Genomic DNA, 6,000 nt, shown 5'->3' on the forward strand with positions numbered 1-6,000 from the left:
GCTGACCCACCCCTCTTCTAATGGAACCTGGCATACCATTGTCCTTGGATGCAAACACACACTTCTGGCTCATGTTAAGCTTTTCATCAACCAGGATCCCTAAGTCCTCCTCAACAGGGCTACTCTCAAGGAGTTCTTCTCCCTGTTTGTATAAATATCTGGGATTACCTCAACCCAAGTGCAAAACCTCATTAGGTTCACAAGGGCCCATCAGCTTAGTACCTCAATCTTCTCCATATCTGCTGTAGTCAGTTCTCCTTTCTCATTTAGAAAAGGAGGTATGCTCTCTTTGTCCTTCCTCTTCTGACCTCTGTACCTGGATAATGCCTTGTTGTTTTTGACATCCCTCACCAAATAAAGTTCTGTCTGTGCCCTGGCTTTCCTGATACTATCTCTGCAAGTCCAGACGATATCCCCGTATCCCAGTAGGCCCATCATTGCTTCCAATGTCTGTACATGCCCTTCTTTTCCCTCAGTTTGACCAAAGGGTGCCTCAGTACATATAAACTATGTTGGTTTTAGTATTTTTTATTTTTTAATCTGTCTTTGCTTTAGAAAAGCCTCTCCCTGCTTTCTGCCTACCCTTCTCCTTCCTCTGCCTGGAGAAATCCCCTTGCCATGAAAACATGTCCCCCAGTCTCCATAAGTAATTACTGGGGTATCTCCTAGTAATGTAGATCATGATGTCATTTCATTTCCTTTTCATCCTTAGTCCTTAAGATTGCCATTATGTTGTGCTCAATCACAGAATCACAGAATTGAAGGATTTAAAAGGGTCCTCTAGAGATCATCGAGTCCAACCCCTCTGCCAAAGCAGGCTCCCTAGACCAGCTTGCAGAGGTAGGCGTCCAGGACATGGATTCCTGAACATCTATTCCTGTTTGTTTGGCTTTTTCCTCTTAAAATCATTTTAAGATTTGTTAGTATGTGTGTTCACACTGAAGAAATCATATCATTCAAAAAAATTATTTTGTAATAACCTCATTCGGATCTCAACGATCATTATTGAGGATCTTGATATTTAGATCACACTATAATGAAGGACAAAATGAAGAAAACTTGCTTAAGCCAAGTAGCCTTAGCCCATGGGAACTGTTAGACTGGACATTTAGAACTTGTAATTTTGTTGTTTTGAAATAAACATCCTAAACATACATGATAAAGAATCTGAAAGGATGTTACTTTGCTCTGTCATTCACAATACAAGAACAACGAAAAGTTTACTGGGTCAGAGTTTTTATTTTCCATTAATACAGCAGTTATCAAGGAAAAGTTCTGCACTGGATATGTAAAACATAACTTACGTGAGTGACAGTTATATGATATTTCCTGTAACATATCCAAAGTTCAAAATTAAATGCAGCCTTTAACAGAAAGCATCTTTTTCTGACTCGATTATAAGTCATTACAGTGACTCATTAAAATATATTGTTTCTGAAAACTCCCTAAGGCTGTGAAAGAAATGTCATACAAGCACATCATCCTCAGTAAGGCAACGCTTTGCAATTAGTATGATTTCTATAACACAGCTTTATCTTTTTTTTTTTTTTCTTGACAGTGTTCCATGAATTTTATTTCTTAGAGCATTACAGGCAGTTCTGAAATGCTGGAAATCACTCTGGGTATGTACAAAGGGGAATGGTCATGGGGATACATCCTGTCATCCCCTCTCAGAATATAAATTCTTCATGTCTGTACTCCTAAGTGTTGAAGTTCACTATGAGACTTTGTGTATACAAATGGAAGAAGCTGTTTGCAAATCCTCATGTTGTTTTTAACATACCTGTAGCATATGTAAGAGAGTGTCTGACTGCACAGACCCTTCTTGGGATTATCCTTCAGCAATATATGCAGTAGTTGGCCTATGCTGAGGGGAAGAGCCTGAGCAAAGGTTCATAGGTTCATAGGTTCATAGGTACATTAGGTTGGAAAGGACCTACAAGATCATCTAGTTCAAGCATCCTCCTAACACCATCCCTACCCACTAAGCTACTAAATCAAATCCCTTATCACCTCATCTAAACGCTTCTTGAACAGCGCTAGGGATGGTGCCTCAACCACCTCCCTAGGCAGGCCATTCCAGTGCCTGACCACTCTTTCAGAAAAAAAATGTTTCCTCAGGTCTAATCTAAATCTTCCCCGGCGCAACGTGTGGCCATTCTCTCTCGTCCTGTCATTATTTATCAGGGAGAAGAGGCCCACCCCCTCCTCACCACAATCCCCCTTCAGGAAGTGGTAGAGTGCAATAAGGTCTCCTCTGAGCCTCCTCTTCTCCAGACTAAACAATCCCAGCTCCCTCAGCCGCTCCTCATAAGTCTTGTGCTCCAGACCCCTCACCAGTTTTGTTGCCCTTCTCTGAACACGCTCCAGGGCCTCAATGTCCTTTTTGTGGTGAGGGGACCAAAACTGAACACAGTACTCGAGGTGCGGCCATACCAGAGCTGAGTACAGGGGGATGATCACCTCCCTGCTCCTGCTGGCTACACTATTTCTAATACAGACCAGGATGCCGTTGACCTTCTTGGCCACCTGGGCACACTGCCGGCTCATGTTAAGCCGAGCATCAACCAACACCCCCAGGTTCTTTTCCTCTCTACATTCTTCAAGCCATTCTGCCCCAAGCCTATAGCATTGCATGGGGTTATTGTGGCCAAAGTGCAGGACCCGGCACTTGGCCTTATTGAACCTCATCCCATTGATCTCAACCCAGCTATTCAGCCTATCCAGATCCCTCTGTAGGGCCTCCCTACCCTCAGGCAGATGGACACATCCTCCCAACTTGGTGTCGTCTGCAAACTTACTGAGGGTACGCTCAATCCCCTCGTCTAGGTCATCAATAAAGATATTAAACAAGATGGGCCCCAGTACCGACCCTTGGGGGACGCCACTCATAACGGGACTCCAGCTTAACTCCATTAACCACTACCCTCTGGGCACGGCCCTCTAGCCAGTTCTTCACCCAGAGAAGAGTGAACCTGTCCACACCACGGACTGCCAGTTTCCCCAGGAGAATACTGTGGGAGACCGTGTCAAAGGCCTTGCTGAAGTCCAGGTAGACTACATCAACAGCCTTTCCCTCATCTACCAGTCTGGTCACCCAGTCATAGAAGGAGATGAGGTTGGACAAGCATGACCTGCCCTTTGTGAACCCGTGCTGGCTGGGTCTGATCCCCTGGTTGCCATGGACGTGCCATGTGATCTCCCTCAAGATCATCTGCTCCATAACTTTCCCTGATACCGAGGTCAGGCTGACAGGCCTGTAGTTCCCCGGGTCTTCCTTATGGCCTTTCTTGTAGATGGGAGTCACATCGGCAAGCCTCCAATCTTGTGGGACCTCTCCAGATAACCAGGAATGCTGATAGATGGCAGAAAGTGGCTCGGCAATCACCTCTGCCATCTCCCTCAGCACCCTTGGGTGGATCCCATCTGGCCCCATGGACTTGTGGCAGTTCAGATGGAGGAGCAGGTCTCGGACCGTCTCTGCTTGGATCACAGGGTGTGCATTATGCACTCTGTCCTGGACTTTGGAGTAGCCAGTCTAAGTTCGAGCTGGGCTTTTGCATTTCTAACTTTCTGCCTGCAGTTCTTGGCAAGTTCTCTGTAGTCACCCCAAGGAGCCTGTCCCATCTTCCAGAGGACATAGACTCTCTTTTTCTCTCGGAGTCTCAACGAAAGTTCCCGGTTCATCCACACTGGTCTTTTTCCCCTCTGGCTCGACTTACAGGACTACGGGACAGCCTGCTCCTGTGCCTTTAAGATTTCCATCTTGAAGAGCATCCAGGCTTCCTGGACCCCTTTACCCCTCAGGAGCAAGTCCCAAGGGACTCTTGCAACAAGTGTCCTGAACAGGTCAAAGTCTACCCTCTGGAAGTCCAAGGTAGCAGTTTTGCTAGTCACCCTCTTGACATCACCAAGAATAGCAAACTCCACCATTTCATGCTCACTCTGGCAAAGACAATCCCCAACCTTCGCATCTCCTGCTAGTCCTTCCTTGTTAGTGAAGAGCAGGTCTAGCAAGGCATCTCCCCTGGTAGGCTCTTGCACCAGCTGTGTCAGGAAGCAATCTTCCACACATTCTAGAAATCTCATGGACTGCTTCCTCTGCGCAGTATTATATTTCCAGCATATGTCAGGGAAGTTGAAGTCCCCCATGAGAACAAGTGCTGGCCATCGTGCAACATCTACGAGTTGTTTATAGAACACCTCGTCCATTTCTTCATCCTGACTAGGCGATCTATAACAGACGCCCACCAAAATGTCACCCCTACAGACCATCCCCCTGATCCTTATCCATAGACACTCTACTTTATCATTTCCAACCTCAAGCTCTTCAACATCAAAACACTCTTTGATACAGAGAGCTATGCCACCACCCTTTCTTCCCTGTCTATCCCTTCTGAAGAGCTTGTAGCCATCAATCTCAGTACTCCAGTCATGGGAGAGGTCCCACCATGTTTCTGTAATAGCCACAAGGTCATAGTTAGCCTGCCTCACAATGGCTTCAAGCTCCTCTTGTTTATTGACCATGCTGCGTGCACTGGTGTAGATGCACTTCAGCTGAGACATCTGCCTCACCCCTTTCTCCAGCACAGCCTCCTTAGGCTCTTTACTGGTGACGATAAGGAATCAGAAGGGTGTAATGGTGTAAGCAGTAGCAATATGGAGTAGAGAGAAATACTGGATTTGGTTTTACTAAGCACTTCAGAGAACTTCAGTCTAGCTGTATCCCACTCAGCAAAAAGTCCTCCACCATCCTAAGAATGATGGAGTCTTTCTTTCTCTCCTGGTAATGATTTTCATTTTATTTTTATTTTATTGTATGCCAATCATTCCACTGGCATACAATGTAAGGTCCAACAGATACCCTGGTAAATGAGAATATTAAGAGTAATTACTACAACCAGAGTGTTTGCCTGACAAATCCAAAACTGTTTAAATCCCTTTGTCATGCAGATTATTGTGTTAAGGAAAAAGACATGATTTTGGTAAACGCAAATTGACATGTTTACCTAATCTGTTTATTCAGCTAATAAATTGCAGTATCAGATGGAGAATGGATCAAGGATGAATCCACTAGTCAGTAATGGGGACTGGACCTCCAGATGATCTTAAGAGCCCTCTGAAAATGCCTCTGTGCTGAAGCCAGAGAGACCAACCTGCCAATACAGGGTTCAAGGCAGGCAGAGTAACGATGCACACCACCTTCCTTTTGGCTGCAGTTCATACCCTGTGGGACCAGGATCCCCAGGGAACTACGCCACACCTCTAACTAGGGAAATACACCTTGCTTTGCTCGGGCGTACATAATCTCTGATGTCAACAGCTGGGCAGTCTGAAGCACTGCTAGCACTGTTACTCCCTTGCTCACAGAGAGGATCTTGCTCCTGTCAGGCATACTTGGCTGACAGAAAGAAATCAGTTGTTTGAATTCTTTATCTCTGCTGCATAGATAATACACGTGTTATAACATCTTCACCAAGCAGTGATGCAATACCATCTGAATTTCACATCATCATGGCTGCCTGGCTGCTTCCTTCCTCTTCCTCCTCCTCCTCCTCCTCTCCTCCTCCTCCTGTCTCACTCTCCAACTATCTTTCTTTTCCTCCTTTCCCTTATGAAGGGCTAAATGTTCCCACTACAGTCCCTTTTAAACTAAAGGGAGGTATTGCATCTCCCAGTGCCATTTAGTTCTTTCCCTCTAATCTAACCAAAATACACCCTAGGAGGCTTTTATCATGCTCTGGAGATCTTTATGTGACTCTAGAGACTAATAATGAATTTTCAGCTGCTCAATTATATCCCGTGAAAACAGAGATGAATAACCCAGGAGAACAAGAAATAAAATGTCTAATGAAAGAGAGAACTGGAAAATAAAATGTAATGGGTCCATGAACCAGAGAAATACAAAAGGCTTTTCCAGACTGCAGAAGTTGTAGAGGAGAAAGCTTCTCCCTGTAAAAGATAAAATGCTGTATGAAGAAAAGTCACTGATGTTAGGGA

Source organism: Cyrtonyx montezumae, unplaced genomic scaffold (assembly GCF_038088225.1).
Source record: "Cyrtonyx montezumae isolate F1298 unplaced genomic scaffold, pur_monq_1.0 scaffold_8, whole genome shotgun sequence".
Classification (NCBI taxonomy): Eukaryota; Metazoa; Chordata; class Aves; order Galliformes; family Odontophoridae; genus Cyrtonyx; species Cyrtonyx montezumae.